Source organism: Coptis chinensis, chromosome 7, assembly GCF_015680905.1.
Source record: "Coptis chinensis isolate HL-2020 chromosome 7, ASM1568090v1, whole genome shotgun sequence".
Lineage (NCBI taxonomy): Eukaryota > Viridiplantae > Streptophyta > Magnoliopsida > Ranunculales > Ranunculaceae > Coptis > Coptis chinensis.
Genome location: NC_141462.1, coordinates 31,191,798 through 31,210,614, shown reverse-complemented (window position 1 = coordinate 31,210,614; position 18,817 = coordinate 31,191,798). Strand labels below are relative to the sequence as shown.

Genomic DNA, 18,817 nt, shown 5'->3' with positions numbered 1-18,817 from the left:
AGCATCTCAAGCAAGTGGTAGCACTTTAGCAAAAGCGAGAACTCAATTTAGCATGTCCGATGATCAAACTCTATGTCTTGCTTGGATAAAAATTAGTGAAGACTTCATTGTTGGTGCTTTCCAAAATGCAAAAGGATTTTGGAATCGTATAACAAACGAGTTCAATCAAGCACGTGGGTCGGATAGGTCTTCTGATTCAATTAACGGTAGGTGGAAATATATTTCAAAAATGATGAACAAGTTTGTTGCAATTGTGAAGGCGGTGGAGGCTCGACATGCAAGTGGTACAACAATACAAAGTCGGGTAATTACAACGTTGTCAATTTGGAATTTATTGATTATCTTAGTCTTAGTCTAATTATTTCCGTCTTAGTCTAATTATCTTAGTATATTTATTATTTCCATTTTAGTCTTAGTCTAATTATTATCTTAGTCTAATTATTATTTTAGTTTAATTATCTTAGTCCTAGTGATTATTTTAGTCTAATTACCACAATTTTATTTTTTAGTTGTCCGAGGCAAGGATGACGTACCAACTACAAGAAAAATCGGCTTTTTCACTTGATCATTGTTACGTTATACTCAAGGATAATCCAAAGTGGAGTAACGTTTTTGAGGCAATGTCAAGCCGCCCCACAAAGAGAAAAGGTTGCAAAAATGATGGTAAAGATTCAACTTCTAATTCACTAAGTGTTGGTGGAGTTGAATTGGAGGGTTCTCAAGAAATAGAGCGTCCAAAAGAAATGGAGCGTCCTCTTGGATCGAAGAAAGCCAAGTCCAAAAGGAACCAAGAAAGATCAGTTGGTATGTTGGAGGGTTACTTTACACGTTTAGAGGATACATTTTCACAGGATGCAAATGAAACACAAAAATGCTTAAAACTTAGGGAAAGAGAACTTGCATATGGTCAAAGAACTGTGATGGCAAGAGAAGAAAAAAAATCGGATTCAAGCAGAAAAAAATCATGTTCAATTGGAAAAAAATCGGCTTCAAAAGATGCAATATGAAGTTAAGATTTTAGTGACCGATACAAGTGTCCTCCATCCCGATACCGCTTTTATAATCAAGCAACAACAAGCTGAAATACGTGCTGAATGGGCAAGGGCTAGAGGTGGTTCTAGCTCTAACTAAGCTTATGTAATATCTAGTATTTTATTTTAATTAAAGCACTATGTATTTTAATTAATGCACTATGTATTTTAATTTCACTGTCTTTTTAATTAATGCACTATGTATTTTAATTTCATTGTATTTTTAATTAATGAACTATGTATTTTTATCTAACTGTTTTTTTAATTAATGCACTATGTATGTTCTGTCCAATATAATTATTTTTCATAAAGATACAATTACCAATAAAATTAAAATACATAGTGCATTTAGTTCATTTAAACACAACTCATTAAACACATAAGAACTTATAAGAATTACATAGGAAATACATTAGGAAATACATAGGAAATACGTTGGAACTTAATAGTTCACGTTAGGAAATACATAGGAAATACACTTTCATTTCCATTTTAATTTTTGCCTCCTTCTCCTTCATCTGGATCCGACCAATTTGGATCATAAATTGGTACCGGATCTGCTGTTTCTTCAATGTCAGTCCAATTAAAAACATGTTCAACTAAGTACTTTTGAAGATTAGTATGTGTAACTTCATTTCTGATCTTATTTCTTGCTTCAATCATCTGATAGACAAAATGAAAACCATCATCTTCCTGAAAGAGCGCATGTATTGTTTCTTTCCTCTGACCTTTCCAATTCCAAACTCCACTTTCACGTTCATTCTCAACAATCATATTATGCATTATAATGCATGCCTTCATTATGTCTCCAAGAACAACAACACTATGACAACGCGCAGAAGCCTTAACAATATGCCATCGTACCTGCAAAACTCCAAACATCCTTTCAACATCCTTTCTTGCAGCTTCTTGACGATGAGTAAAGATCTTTTTATGCTTATTTCTTGGATAACAAATGGCTTGAACAAATGTGCCCCATTTTGGGTAAATACCATCAGCAAGATAATATCCCATATCATAGTCATTACCATTCACATTAAATGCAACAGAAAGAGCCTCACCTTGCTCTAATGATTCAAAAAGATGAGAACGATGAAGCATGTTAATGTCATTATCGATACTATATGTTAACCCGTAAATAAATTTAGAAACATTAAGCAATGCCGGATCCAACAATGTTTGTCTTCAAACTAATGGCTTTTAAAGTATCAAAGTTGGTTCCTTCTTGTATAATTACATGTGTTCCAAACTCCCATCCACGCTTTTTTGGACAATTCTTCCACACCTAGTGTAAAATATATGTAATCGATTGATCCAAGCATTCAAGGAGGGAAAACCCTTGCCGCATTTTCAGCTAATATCCTAGCGATTAATTCCGCTTTAAGTTGGTCGTCTCAAGTACTCTTCCTCAAACGCCGTGATAATTGCCTTGCACCAACGCTTCATAGATACATTTCTTTGTGGAATCTCCAATTTGTAAATACTCATCCGTTGAATCGGAAGAACAACCGGTTGCTAATTGTAACTGGAATCTTAGTCCCTCCAGAACCGAACAAAAATTGCTTGCCACCTAATCCATCCACCTTGTCTTTAAAGTAATCGTCGAATGATGCAACATTATGCAACATATACATAAAAGCTCTCTTGTCATCCCTGTACCTTCGCCTAAACTTATGAGGAGGCTACCTATAAGGTGTTGTGAAGTAATCCCTCATTATCTTTTGTTTCATCGAAATCACCACCATCTCTAGCGTGTACTCTCGCCCTTCACAGATCCCACCGTTTGTCTCAGATCCACATCTTCAATTTCAATGGCTGCTTGAGTCATTAATGCCCCAAAGATGGATAATAAGCGCAACCTCCTCCTCCCTCCTTCCTCATCATATCATTATGCTCATCTCTTACTCTTTCCATGTAGTCATCTTCGCCAGTAGAAGTACCGTAAAGGCGACCCGGTGAAACCAGAAGACGAACTATTACTACTAGATCCTCCCCATAACCTTTGGTTATATGCAATTCTTTCTTCTCTAGACATTTTTCCTATTTTTAGCTTGGTTGTGGGGAAGAAGATGGTTGTTTGTTTGTTTGATCTAAAAGAAAGAAGAGTAAAACGAAATATGAAAGGTAAGGTCACATGTGATACTTCGATTTTGGTCCACTTACCAATTGACAACACATTTTATCAGATTTTTGTTCACTCTCCAAGTGACAACACATTGTATCCAAATGTCTATCCAAATGTACCCTCAATAATTCCAATGGGCCACCATCCCCATCTATAATTCCAATGTTTGGAATAGTAAAAGATGCAGTGAGAAGGACTTAAAAACCAGACGGGATGTTACATTCTGTCTCGGTATCCCCATACACTATTCCTGTCAGAACCTGTCATAACCAAACCACCTGCAAAAATGAGTGATATTCCATCAAAATTTTCTATTTCAACAAAGACAGGAAATGAGTGAAACGAATGTGAAATTTTTGGAAACATACGAACTTATAAATTTTTAATTTTTTTTTTGCCATAATCTCATTTGTTTTATTGACATATTCATATCCAAAACCTACTAATATACTTTGAAAATAATAAATAAGACAAACAACAATCATGAACAACACCCAAGTCTAACACAGAAACTCGGTAAAAAAACTAACTTATAATTTCTAAAAAAAATTGGACATAACCTCCTTTGTTTAATGACATATTCATATCCAAAACTCATCAAAAAAAAACTTGCTAATAAAAAATTCATTACAAACAACAATCCCAAACGCCATAAGACAAGTAATGGCGCACAGTTATTACAAACTACAAAAAAATATCTACTGAGACCTCCTCCCCCTACGAGAAGGCTCGGTCGAAGAGCTCTCCCCCCTACGTCGTTGTCACCTCTCTGGTTGAGGTTGAGCTTGAGGTACTCCACTTCCAGCATTCTCTAACTCTTGCACACGTCTCTGAAGCTGCAAAGTTCGATTTCGCTCTTCTTGTAAGTACTCAAAACTGCGACGAGAGGACTCCATGAAGGATTCATGCATGACATAACTGAGAGAGCTATAGTTAAGGAGCTCTGACTTTACTTCATCCTGTTTTACAAAACAAATGCATGTTAGGGGTTATAGTGAATACTAATAATAACAAATCATGAATGAATTCAAATCATACTAACCTCGGCTAACTACTCAAACTGTACTGACAAATCTGCTACCACTGCGGCATCTATTGGTGGAATAGGTATTCTCATATCTTGCCCCTGAGAAGTAATCATGCTCCAGTGCCAAAGGTCATCATCATCAAATATCTGTGGAGTTCTTTGCGGCATCTGAATATCATGAAACACCACGGGCATGGATCGTGGCAACTCCACTCCTCCTGGGAAATGAATGTTGGGCCTCAATACTCCAGAATTAACCCCTTCAAAATTGGTGCCCCGGTATAACGCACCTAGCAAGAGACCTCGACCAACCCTTTTCCAATATAAGTCATAGTTGCCCGTAAAAATGAAAGCTGATGCGTCTGGCCACTCATTTGGGTTTGCTCTATAGTGTGAAAGAACAGCAGGAAGAATATCAGAGGCTGTCATATCTATGGGTGGTGGGTAAGGTATAACAATCTCTCCAGATACTTGCCGCCAACATCTGTCCCCAAGGTACCATGCAGTGACTAACCCTATAAGTATCATTCGCCGCTGAGAAAGAAACCTTGCTCTATGACACATATATGATAGTCTACGGTACTTAGTGTTCTCTGGAACATCTGGAATATCCGCATAAGGGGTCTGAAAGATGAAGGACTCGGCCCAGGGTTGCCACTCAATTCGGGTAACTCCTAAAAGCTCAATCTGCTGACGAGTGTTATGAATATTATGCGATAGGTCCCCATACCCCCTCTGCCTACGATGAAGCCCCCATGCTTGAATACGTGGAATCAGGTCATGAGTCTCATCCTCTTCCAATCTCTTCAACACATGATGCATCACACGAAAATGTTCGTACCACCAATACTGCCATCAATAGATAAAATACAATATATATATATATATATATATATATATATATATATATATATATATATATATATATATATATATATATATAAACATCAACATTAATAATTAGATAAATAAATGAAATGAAACAATAACTTAATAAATAAGACTTACCTGTATAATCGAAACAAAGCCGCACAAATTGCCTTTAGCGGCTTTCGTCTCAACTGCGAGGTTTAGCCAGCGGTAAAGGTATGCCAAGATGGATTAACCCCAATCATAATCCCACATCCTCTCTACGTCTGAGACAGCGGCCATCCACCCGATACGTAAATAACTATCAGCATATCCAAATAATACCGCACCAACAAAATAGAAGAGGAAGGCACGTACATACTCGTGGATCGACTCCTCACCAATATGATAGTCTTTCGGCTTCTCCTTGAGTCTATTCAAATATCTCGAAGTAAACCAACTCATATTTATAGCTCCTCCCTTAAACTGCTCAGCCAATAATCTCAAAAACCCGTCTTGCTCATCATCTTCAACCAAATCAAAACCTTCAAAGAAACTCATCGCCGTAGTAAAAACCTCTAAAGTTTCATCAAAAGGAACGACATCTCCATAACCAATTGGGATACCCGTGAGCATTGTGAAATCAAGAGGGGTAATCCCAAGCTCACCCTATGGGAAATGGAATGTGTGGGTAGTTTGCCACCGCCGCTCAACTATCCCAAATAATAACGCCTGATCATTTTGTCCCAAATTAGAATTCAAAAAGTTTCCAAATGGTGTGGCGGATATAATGTCGGTAACCGTGACAAAATTAGGATCCGTTTTTTATTTCATACAACACCACCACGACACAACATTTGAAAGTACACAACGCACTTTCCATAGGTGTACTTCCTACATTCAACCAACACGCAATACAATATAATTACAACTAATTTTTTTTTTAAAACAATGCGACAAATTCAAACTAATTACACAACAACAAACTTGATATAAACTAACATAAATAATAATAATTAACATAAAAAAAAATCAAAAACTTACTTGAGACTCCGCCACTCGATTTGCTACGTGTCGGACCGATGTTGACGCTAATGGTGGGTGTTCCTCGATTTCACAACGCGGTGGAAAATTGAACCCAAGTTCAATTTCATCCTCCTCTCCCACATTACGCGTTCTCGACGACGATCCTTTTTGCCCCTTTTTTTTTGAAAATTTTAACATTTCCAAACCATCGGGAATGCTCTTCATGTGCAGTGGTGAGGTTGGTGGGGATACATTGGGGGGGGGGTGGAGAAGTCATTATGAATGGAAGTTTGTGTCAAAAGGTTGTTAATGGAGGCTAGAAAATCGCAATTTTGGCTGGAAAGGAAGTGAAAATGGAGCTTATTCGCGTCTATTCATATTGAGTTATCAGACGGGATGTTACATCCCGTCTCGTTATAAAATACCAGACGGGATGTTACATTCCGTCTCGTATCAAAAACCTCTAGACGGAATCTAACATCCCGTCCGAGATATTTTTTATCACCTTTGCATTGCACAGTTTCACCTTGTTTTTCACCGAGTTGGTGAAAAGGGGGTGAATAAGTGATGAGGTGGCGGTGAATAAGGGGGGGAAAACTATCACCTGCATTGCAAATGCTCTTAGTGCTTACTCACGATTTTAACATGCAAAAAACTAGAATCTGTAACTTTTTGTATGCATACAGGGCTTACAGGCCATTCGAACAATTCTCGATTTCTTAATGTTCTTTGTTAATACTATACTTGATTTAAGTATACAGTTAAAAATGTCTGATATGATACAAAAGCCCAAAAGCCCATCACTATAATAAAACTGATGGACATTAGTAGAATGAAACCAACTCTTTTAAAGTGGAACTTGTTTTCTCTCTGTTTAAAAGACTGCAACTTCACGGACATCATACTGCCAACTATTGACGTGTTCTATAAGAATTTTCCCAGGCAAGGGAAATGAGTACAGTTAGATGTAGAATTAATTAGATTAAAATGGCTTTTAAACCACTTGTTTTTTTTTTTTTTTTGAAAGGCAAGCAGGGTTTTTGAGAGGTCCCTTACCCCTATTTTATTGAATATAAATAATGGCTTGGTTATATTTGTACATATTCTTTGCCCTTGGCATCATCAAAAATAATCTTCTTTACATCTTCTGAAAAAGAACTAAGAATAAACTCTACATAGCTAGCTGTGGGTATAGTCGCCGCTAAAGTGTAAGCTAGCTTGTTTGCTTCTCTGAAAACATGCATGATAGAGAACATTTCTAGCTGCCTTATCATTTCATTTATTTCATCCATCATGTTATTTGCCCGCCAAGGGTAAGCTACCACAACCATCGAATCAGTTTGTGCTCTTATTTGCTTGCACTCTTTGCTCAAACCAAGTCTCAATCCTTGTTCCAAACCTTGTAACTCAATCAAATCTATCGAGCTATACGGTGATGTTCCTTGTGTTGCCCCAATTACTTCCCCATGATCATTTCTTATTGCTGCCCCCCATCCACCTTGATTGCCCTGTAGTGTTCCGTCAGTATTAAGATTGAACACTCCTACTCCTGCTTTCTCCCAATGACATGTCTTCCTCTGCTTTTCCTTCACACCCACATTAATATTCCATATGCTCATCAGCCTGCTCCTCTCAGGACTCTCCTCCATTTTTGTTGTAAGAGACTGAAGCTTGGTCTGTACATCTCTTAGTATCGCTTTCCCCACCTGTTCTGCTACATTTTGCTTACTCTGAAAGATTCTTCTGTTTCTTTCTTGCCAACCTTGTATATAAACCCATTAAAGAGCAGCTTAAGTGCGTCCTGTTTATAACCTCTTCCAGACGAACCTTGTATCACCCATTCAATTTCTTGCTTCCAGGATGCAGCTCTCGGTCTATTGTAGCCTGCGAACTTGATGATATACATCCAAATGAATTTTGAATATGTACACTCAAAGAAAATATGCTCCTCTGTCTCCCTTCCATTCCCACAAAATATGCAAGTATCATCTTGTACTTGCTACAACTCCTTCAGTCTAACCAACGTCTTCAGTCCTTCTCTGAAAGTCAGCTAAGCAATGAACGAATGTCGAGGTATTTTGTTAGGAAACCAGATGATATTTTTCCATGTTATTGCTGCTTTACTCTCTCTGATGCTTTCATATGTATCTCTCAAATTGAAGTCTCCTCTCTGTGATGCAGTCCAAAGAATACGATCAGCTCCTCTCCCTAGCTTTATTTCTCCCTCCATTTTCATTGCAATGTCCGGCAGGTGTACGCGGATATGCCAAGGAGTACTCCATCTTCCATTTTCGATCAAGTTTGAAACTGGGGCGTTAAGATTGCAAGTTGAATCATAGTGTAATATCAAAGAAAGTGGTTCCTGAGTATACCCATAGGATGCCACGGATCTAACCAAAATTTTGTAGATTTTCCATCCCCAATTTGATGCTGAACTATACGTTTGGCTTCTTTCCTGTTCTTCAGTATGCTTCGCCAGACCCAAGTGCAATCGTTTGGTATCTTTATCTGCCAGAAATTCTTCTCCTTTACCAAGTTCTTATTAATCCACTTCACCCACAGAGTTTCCTTCCCACTCACTAAGTTCCAAATGTGCTTTAAGTTTGCTGCAGTGTTGGCTGTTCTTAGATTCCGTATACCAAGCCCACCTTCTTCATAAGGGAAGCACAGGCTCTCCCAGCTAACCAGAGCATGTGAAGTTGCGCATTCTGGCCCAGACCACAAGAAGTTTCGACACAGCTGGTTGATATCATCTATTGTCTGTTGAGGAAGAACGAATGATGCCGTCCAATAGATGCTCATGTTGTTTAGGACTGCCTTCAACAGCTGCACTCTCCCTGCGTAAGATAAGGCTCTACCTTTCCATGCTTGTATCTTCTTCCTGACTCTCTCTATCAGCGGCAAGCAGTCTGTTGCCTTCAGTCTTGTTGTTATTAATGGTAGCCCAAGGTACCTCACTGGCAGCTCCCCTGTTTGAAACTGGATGATGTTCTTCATCTGCGTGCTTCTACTAGCATCCATCCCACCTTTCGTAATGTAGAACCCTTTTTCTCTACGGACAAGTTTGCAACTTCATGGATATCACCATTGAAATGGAACTCCACAGCCATGAAAGTAAGAGCAGAGGCTGGAATATACCATATGATCCTGGGTACACTACCTCTAAACAAGCCCTTTGCACTTTCCACCATCCAGATCCTCCTAATCGCATTCAAATAACTCCTGTACCTAAGAAGAGTTAACAGAATTAAAGGACATTCCATTGGATGATTCATAAGAAACAAATATAAATAAATAAAACAAAAATTGAAGGCATAGAGCAGAAAAAGGTAGAAATTACCTTATTCGCATAGTACTGCAAATTCATTTCTAATATAAAAGTTGTATAACTGTTTTACATCCTACCTCCCTCCATATTTTTTCTCCTTATAAATTTCTAGCTTCAGAAAGAAACAGGCATGTTTTGTCTTTTGAGCATAAAAGGAACAACACTCACCACTATTGAACATGTGTCTCAACAGAAAACGAGCAGATCGAGCAGCATGGCGAAAAAAGTAGTTAAACTATCCAGGGTAGCTAGACAGCGGAGCTTATAGGTTCGATACTATATTATGATACTATCTAAGTATAATTCTATATATTTCGTAGAGTTATATGTACCTTAGAGTTGGTCCTTGTACTTGGAGTCTTGTTTTGATTACATCCAAGGGGGTAGTGAGATATGCACTAAAGCCTTTGTGAATCAGTACCACAATGAAGCATTGTTCAATACAAGAAGTACTAGTAAATGCTGAGGCACGTACTAAAGCCTTCAAAATGTAAATATCCATTGTCATGTGCCAAGAGCAAAACTTACCGCCAGCTAATCCCCCTAAGAGCAATCCCTCAAGAGAACTATTAACATGGGAATCATTAAGAGGCAACCATTTCCTTTTCCTGTACTCCGTCAGGTCTTTTAGTGCTTCATAGAAGGTAACCTGGAGATCAAAGCAATAATTTCAGCTCTCACCACAGAGTAAGAACCCAAAATTTCTGTTAAAAGAAGAGGAACTCCAAGGAAGAGTAATGATTTTGATGTTACAGATGGGAGGAAGTTGTCCCTTTATTTAAAATGGGAGTCATTATGTGAAGACATTTCAGACCATGCTTGGTATATATGGCAACAAATTCAACAGAAAAATGGTAGGATGTATTAAATCATTGTAAATTCTTTTTGCTTTACCCAAGCATGACCGTCAATGTCAATAGCCAGACACCTACTTTCAATCCACCAGGTTGAGAAAACAAACTTCTGGATGGAGGCTGTATGATCTCACTTATTTCATGTCTTCATTACTTAGATGAATTTCAAATCTGAAAAAATGAAAAATTACTAGGTTTATCTGGAGTCCACTTAACATCTATCTGCCTTCAAGAGAAATAAAAAGGTTTCCATTAAACATACATAGCATTAGACCAGCAAATGGAACCTCCCTTGCAAGTGTAGACCAGTATCTGCGAAAGCAGTCGTAATTCCAGTATTAGTGTCCACCCATAATATGCGGTTAATTGGTTATATACTTATATGTAGGCATGTAGTCCACCATTCTATTAAAACAAATTGTTGCTTTCCTAGAGTTCATGTACATCAACATACTTGATACTAAAGCTAGCCAGCTAGAAATTTCTGCTTAGAAAATTGGCAAAGTAAGGTTTTGAGACTAAATCCAAAATGAATGCGGCGGTCCAAAAAATTGGAAAATGGAAAACATAAAATTGTCAAGAAGCAATCACTATTACATACAATAGAGGCAGAAGAGGATAGTATGAACATTGTCCGGACCATTTTATGATAACCCAATGTCCAGGACCCAGGACATCAGTCTAAGACCTCCAAGTGGAATAGAACATTCACCAACAATCAGAAGGTAATCACAACTTATTTTAGTGGAGTTGCCCAGTTGAGCATTTTGAGATTAGATGGGACTGTCTTAGGACCCAGGACATCAGTCTAAGACCTCCAAGTGGAATACAACATTCACCAACAATCAAAAGGTAATCACAACTTATTTTAGTGGAGTTGCCCAGTTGAGCATTTTGAGGTTGGATGGGACCGTCTTTTGTTTTTAGACATAGGATGATTTGATGTACTTTCAAAGTTTGGTTACTTTGGTATATCTTAATCAATTTTTTACTAAGTTACATGGACAATATTTTGAAAATAATCTGTGTCGGATACGTATCCACGTGTCCATGTCGGACACATATTGTATGTGATATACCTCAATTTTTGAAAATTCACCGTGTCCGACTCTTCATATCCGTGTCGGATACGGACACACTTGTCCGTGTCAATGTAACTTAAATTTTTTACCTTTTAAAGTGTAAGATTTCATGGTCTATTTTTCTTCTTCTTATTGCCTTCTGATCAAGCGCCCCGCCCCGCCAAAATAAATAAATAAATGCACAAACCAGCGTCCAGAAATGGATGGCAAAGCCTTAAAACTTACCCTTCATATAATCCTCTGAGACCCTGTTCTCTAAAAATAGAACCACCAGCCTGAAACATCCCTGTATAGTAAGCATACATTTGACTCCCAGATTTCTGACAAACAGTTCCTTTCACAGCAGAAGAACTCCAAGAGCTTTTGGTGCCTTGAACCTGCATTCGTTGCTTCATCACTTCACACGGCACATATATGAAAGATCCAAGTGTATCGCCTGGGACAAAGAAGAATAATTATGAGACTTGAAAAATGTCTACTTTTAATTGGTCATGGAGAAAATGGTGAACTTATGAGGAGAAAAAATAACAACTACCATGCCTCTCTTTTCCAAAATTCGAAAATAACAGTATAGACAAAGAATTTATTGGCACCTATATTGAGCTAGAGAAGTTAAGTGCTGGTGAGAACTTAAGCAGTGGGTTATTGTATGAACTGCTTACCCACTCATCCAGCAATGAAGTGTGCCCAATGACCACTGAGATCTGGATGCGACTCCTCGATCCACTTCTTAGTGGACTCAATGACACCAAAGTAAGTTGCTCCAGTTGCAAGTGACCCGGTTATGCCAGGAGTTACTCCTCTATAGAAACCTACAATACAAAACAAGATAAATACCACAAAGTGGTAAAAGATGAACATCTCAACTTTTACATCACTCAAAGAATTTACAAGGATAAAGATAAGTAACTAAACATGACGCGGTAGAGCATATTTTGTATTTGCAGAAAATGTAAGTAGTACAAAGTCTATAAATATGACATTTTCAACATTGAGCGCAATTTTTTCAAACAACAAAAAGTTATATCTTCCTTTCCCAGAGCCAAAAAGTTGTAGTTTGGATACTAAGAAAAAGATTTTGCATCCTTATCGAAAAAAAAAAAAAAAAAAAAGATTTTGCATCTACTGTTGATCAAATTGACAAATATTTGGCATATAGACTTTAGGGCTTAGCAAGGGCATAACTTAAAGACACATACACATGGTACTTAGCAGATTCTTTCAACATTAAGAGAATGACATGGAGTAAAATAGGCAAAAGTTTTTTGTAAATGAGGGGCATTAAATAGAAGGAAAACAATTTTTTTTCTTCTAAATTCTTATGAGAGAGAGACAGTCAACAAGGGAAAGAGGTATGAAAAGTACTTTTTCTAAAAGGGTTAATCAAACCCATCATACGAGGGGAACACTTAACAATATTTAGAATATTTAGAAGCAGAAGAATTTTAATCTTCTGCCAAAAAGGCACCTTGCCTTGAAATTTCACAAAACATCGTAACAGGAAGATCAGACAATAGAGGTAGTCGTTAAGGTCCTCTCCAGTACTCTACACATTGATTTTCATCTCATATATAAGAAGTGTTTAGTTTGTTTGAAAATACTGCTATCAACACAAAGAAAAATAGTATCATTTTGAATTTAATTATATTCTAGTTTTCCTACAAACTACAGAGTCTCTTCGCATTATAATCTAGAAAAACAACATATCTAGTCTCCCCAAAGAAACATGTCATATCTCCACCACATCCGAAAACTTCCACACACACAAATCCCATAATAATCTTATACTCTACATATATAAAACTAACATATATATATATTTTTAATAAAGTACCAAATAAAACCATTCACCTCGTATTCCATCAGCAGCCCAACCTGTCCTAACCATCTGAGGTATGCTTTTTTGAGCCTGCGAAAAAACAAAAACAAAAACTATAACTAACTCATTCAAATAATAATAATAATAACAACAACAATGGGCTAAGTCAAAGATTCTTGTACCTGTGATGCATTAACAATAGCTTGGCTTTGAATTCTTGTCTTTATAGTGTCAATAGGGTGCATCATTCCTTCTCCAAACAAACTCCTTCCATACTGCATTTTCAAAACCAAGCTCAGAATCAAGAATATGTTTTTGGTATTCATAAAATGTGTAGAAAGATACTTACTGTAGAAGTTGTTCTTGTTGAGATGAGAAGCAAGAAGATGAGGTTGGGTTTCATTTGAACTTGAACTTGAACTTGTTGCTTCTGTCATTTGTTCTTGAAGAGTTTCTTAGTTGCAGAGAATCGAGTTTACAGGATCACTCTTTCTTGTTTTTCAGTTTGTGTATTTTTTAGGATTTTTAAAAAAGGCTTGGGGGTTTAAGCCAGGGGTTTTAGCTTCTTGTTTGTCCCATTTGAGTTGCATACGTACAACCTCTCTGTGAAAGTGTGCAACTATCACAACGTGGGCTGCCTGCTATCATTATCTCTTGCCCGAATTTTAATGAACGAAATTTCCAATTTATAAAGTTTTTAGATAATAAATTATTAGACAAGAGCTATTAACTGTACAATTATGATCAGTTCTTGATTAGCAGAAAAACATCACTTGTCTAACGTTTGCTTTAATGGGAGCGGTTCTAGGGACATATTTTATCTTGACATGTAAACAAACTCAAAATTGTTAGGACATTTATAAGTTTTGGATTGGGCTAATTTTTTGTAGATATGATCTTCTAACTATTCTAAACATTGTCACAAATAATCAAAAAAATCAAAAAATTCTAAACTTACCAAATGTAGTTAACAATTTACAAAATTTGGTTAATTGTAAACCGTTCATTTTCACCATTTTTGATACTATATTTGGAAAATTTAAAATTTTTTGGCAGCCTCTTTCAGTATTTCATTCTACCACTTCATCTTTTTGAGGCAGGTGAAATAGTTGTGTAGTTACAGGTTGAACCAACTTTATTTTCCTTCATCTTTTTAAATTTTGTTTGTGCAGCTAACTTCTTCAACTTCTTCTATTTCTCAATCGGTGAATTCGTTCATTTCAAAAGGAAACGAGTGCTTTCTGGTCACCAGTGTTGTATGCGAATAAAGAAAACAATAAAGAAACAAGGACAGAAGTAACAGGTAATAACCAAGGCGCGGATTAGGCTGTCATTAAAGAAAGATTTCGCCCCTTCCAGTGGTGCAGAAAGGTAGCAGTGGCGTCTTCCTCACAGGATTCAATGGTTAACAGCAGTTTGACTTGTACTAGAACAAACTACTCTCTAGAACGGCAGTATAACTCTCTCTGGCGGCTATAGTAATAAGAGAAGAAGAAGGAAGTCTGCGGGTTCTGTTTCTCTGATTTCGGGTGGTGTGAGCTTCTGTCTCTGGGATCCACGAGTTCTGTTGAAGTGAGTTCTCTATCGAGGCTAGGTCGGTCACAGATATGAGAAGGACTCATACTATAACTCTAAGTCGGTTTCCAAAAAGGGATAAGGAAGAGAAACCAACTTGAAGTAGAACACCCACCGAAACTTGCTGCTGAAGCAAAACTAAAACAAGTTTAGGCAATTGGTACAGCCACTACCCACTAGACAGTAAGCCCAAGCCCAAGCCCGACCCAACCCGACCCGATGCGACTCGGCTCAGTTCGGTGCCTGGCTTTGGGTGAGTCCTCCCTCATAACACAAAAGCATTTGTACCCTAAGGGCACGCCCTTATGGTAGAGGAATGTCTCTTATACCTCACTTGCTAGTTGTGGATAACCAATGTGGGACTATCTTCATTGCACTAAAGTGGAGAGAACACTCTTTGTTCATCTCCTCCACTTTGCACACACACACTAGTATTTAGAAATACACAAAAGATTCCAACAATCCCCCACTATTTCAAAATACTAATAGTCTCCCACTATTTTGGAATAGGATATTACAAAAAAAATGGGTTAACAAAATGCCAGAGAAAATTGAAAAAACAATGCATAAGATACTGGTGCTTTACGGGCTTGAATAAGTCATAGGGTAACATGTCTTATAATACGTGAAAGTAGTGGATTAAAAAATCTTTGAACCAACATTCCCTTATAGTAAAATAGATCACATGCACTCACACTGCTCTTTCATATATGCTAGTTCTGCGGTGTTGCGCTTTTTGGCCCCTGCGCTGCCTGTGTTCCATGAATGCTCTAGAGTACTTGCCCAAATACTCATAAGAACCAACCTAGTTCTACATTCACGTTGGTGGATATCCATCAAGTGTACATTGCAGTTAAAATACACTATCTCATTATAAAATGGACTATGGATTCCAATAAGAGTAAAATAACTCATCCTTACTCATTGCAATTCAAGTTATACAAAGTATACAAAAATGCTATCTCGTCATAGGGTGGGACATCTCAAAGAAAGACGATAACATACTAGAGCGACTAAGTGACTTGTTTTTCCCTTTGAACCTACTTCATGGGATCTCCAATCAAATAGGTGGGGTTGCTGTTAGTGTCGCTGTAAGACCCCTATTTTATATTTACATTATTTGCGTAACAATATTTAATATTTTCTGTATTTGACTGTATTTTTTTTCTGGTCAACGTGCTTGCATGTGGAATACCAAATAGTTAAGGAGGGAATACCAAATAATAATTTCGAATAATGTTAATATAGGAAACTAGCATTTGAATTTTTGAATGGGGGTAGATTATCTTTAATTTTTGGAAAGCTTTAAATAAAAAGGAAACAAGATATTAACTTAAGGAAAATTATATATATAATATTTTTAATAGAAATAATATTTACATAGTTATGATATAAGAATATTTAGTAATTTGGAAGTTAATCAGAATATAGGGTGTCTCGGGAGAAACTAGTTTTTCCGGAAAAACCACACACAAGCCAAAAACGGAGAAGAACGCGGATTTCGCGAGCTAGCTGGGATTGGTTCTCTCATTATTTTCTTCGATATTTTCTGTTGCCGATAACACAGGAGGTGAGTAGTTTATTTTTCGTATTTTTCCCGTATATAGACACAGTGAACTGTACGTCCAAAACCATGTTCTGTTCATCTTTCGTTTTCTGCTATTTTTTCTCTTCAAAGGGTATTCTTAATATGTATGTTTAAAGCTTAGTAAATTGTTAGTACTGTGAACACCATTAGGTGGTGGTAAAGGGAGGCGCGAGCCTCCAACCCTCCTCCCAAAAAAAAAAAAAAAAACGCCATTACTGTGATACTGAGGGATTTGCTATTTTGTATTTATTTTCGTGTTTGAACTGCTATTTTGTATTGTGGGTTGGTGGTTTGATGTATGGTGGTAGTAGGGAAGTTTGAGAGTGGTTGAAAGCTTCAAGAACGTTAATGGCGGTCGGATCTGTGATTGGAGAGCGATTTCAAAAACTGAGAATTTGGGGTTTCTTGAGGAATTAAAGTTTTGGGGTTTTTCACCCTAACCAATTTCGGTTGGTTAGTTTGGGTGGTGTGTGAAGGTTGGGTGGTCGGAATTTGGGGTTTGGAGCGCTAGAGAAGATGAAGGAATCGGCCACTATTCCTGTTGTTTGGTTTGGGTGTTATTTTAGTTGGGCCGGGCCACATCAGTTTTGTTTGGGCCAATTCTTTTAGCCTTTTATTTTGGGCCAGTTTAATATGCTTAGGTGGGCTGGTCCCTAATATTTGTATTGGATCGCATGGGATCTAGTTAGTTTTGAAATTTTCAAGTTGGGCCAAATCAGTTATGGGCCGGGTTAAACCGGGTCAGTTTAGCTAGTCCCTTAGGACCAGGGTTTGAACTCTTTTTAAATATGGGTTTGGGTGAGGACCGGGTGGAATGACCACCGGTTAGGACCGTTGACTGTTGGGTTGACTGTTGACCCGTTGACTGTTGACTTTTTCCAAAAATGTTATAGATCGAAGTTATGGACCAATCCGATGATAGGATGTGGGTGACTCTTGTATAAACTTGTTGTCAGTATTTAATATAGATTTGACGTTGATCTTGTGTAAATATTGACACGTGAAGATAGAAATTTTAAGATGCATAGATATATATACACTTGAATAAATTACGTAACGAAAATCCTAGAACCTAGCTACCACAACTCATGTGTTTTGGCCCTTCTGGCATTTTAGTGAATCTAAATGGCCCTTTGGGGCGAAAGTAATTGGATTGGCCCTTCTGGCGTTTCAGTAAATCTGAATGGCCCTTCTGGCGTAGCCGAATAGTGACTTGATTATTCCGTTCGCAAAATAGAACGAGACGCGCGATATTTTATGCCGAATAGTGGCAGTACTTACATAATGGCTTCCGTGTGAGGGTTACCTGGTGTGCGGCATCCCGCTCAGGGTGGTTACGCACGGAGTGGTTCATTATGTAAGGGGAGGCATGTAGATGTACATATTCGGCGTTGGGTAGCGATTGTGGTAGCCAGGAAAACTAGGTAAAACATAGAGACGACGTATTATTAGGGACACTTGATAAATGTTACTGATATGTTATTTTTCCCTTCGGTGTGGTTACCAAGTTAAGTTTCAATTTATGCTATGATTATCCCAAATTGCTTTGCAGGAGAGTGGGTTAAACTAATTATTCTTGCAGAAAGGACCCACTCTGCGATAGAGCATGCATAAATGTAAGTACTAAGATGCCATAAGTTATTTACTCCTAGTTAGAAGCTAAGGTGCCTTTATGAATGAACTAACTACTTTAAGCTGAGGCGCCTCGGTGGAGGAACTACCTGCCATATAAAGAATGAAATTTTAAGTATATCTAAAGGGTTTTTCTAAGGCTACTCATACCAACATTATTTATAATGTTGACCCGATTTGCATGTTTGCTAATCGGGTGTGTTCTTATATGAACATAGTCGATCAGCCTGGACAGGGTTAGCTGATGTTCGAGAAGGTGGCGGGCTGCTCGTGATTGATGTTAGCATTTATTTTCAATAAGATGTTGTTTCATTTTCCTCAGAGATGTAGTGAAATTTGTTGGGGACATATGTTTAATTTATTTTTTTTCCAAATTCTTAAGTGAAGAAGTTTGTAACTTAATTTTGATCACAAGGTTTCATAATGATGAGTGGATTGTTTTGAGTATTTTATTGTTTGAGTTTTTCCGCATGTGTTATTATTCATTAGGGTTATGATATAGATTGGGTTTTGAGTTTGTTGTCACGTCTCGGATATCGAGGAGTCGGATATCATTATTATTATCTGATTTATCGAAATTCGGGGTGTGACAGTCGCCCTCTAGCTTAGGCAAAAGTCCTATCCCCCTCGACGTTTCAACCACTTGCCTCCTGTTAAGCAGTTTGGTCAGAGGATTGGACAAATTTAACTCTGACCTCACATAATCTAGAGCCACAACTCCAGATTCCAGCAGCTGCTTTATAGACTGTAGTCTCAGATGGATATGTCTGCTTTTCCCATTATACAATTTGCTCTTTGCCTTTGCTATTGCGGCCTGACAGTCATAATGCATAGGTACAGCTGGAGGTGGTTTTGTACCAATAGGAAGATCTGCCAAGAGG

General features: G+C 37.6%; 1 long non-coding RNA gene and 1 pseudogene across 2 annotated transcripts; one reads left to right on the top strand and one right to left on the bottom strand.

Annotated features, from left to right (window-relative positions):
* Nucleotides 1–7,061: 7,061 nt before the first annotated feature.
* LOC147487108 (uncharacterized) lies at nt 7,062–13,626 on the bottom strand (annotated as a pseudogene). Its single transcript, XR_015203018.1, has 9 exons — nt 13,491–13,626; nt 13,324–13,416; nt 13,174–13,231; nt 11,985–12,134; nt 11,548–11,758; nt 10,508–10,552; nt 9,915–10,036; nt 9,719–9,791; nt 7,062–9,286 (listed from the first exon to the last, which is right to left on the bottom strand). The product of XR_015203018.1 is annotated as an uncharacterized LOC147487108 (transcript).
* Nucleotides 13,627–16,163: 2,537 nt separating this feature from the next.
* On the top strand, nt 16,164–18,383 carry LOC147487107 (uncharacterized). The gene is made up of 2 exons (XR_015201686.1): nt 16,164–16,286; nt 18,155–18,383. It is a non-coding gene; the product is annotated as an uncharacterized LOC147487107 (long non-coding RNA).
* The last annotated feature ends 434 nt before the right edge of the window (nt 18,384–18,817 follow it).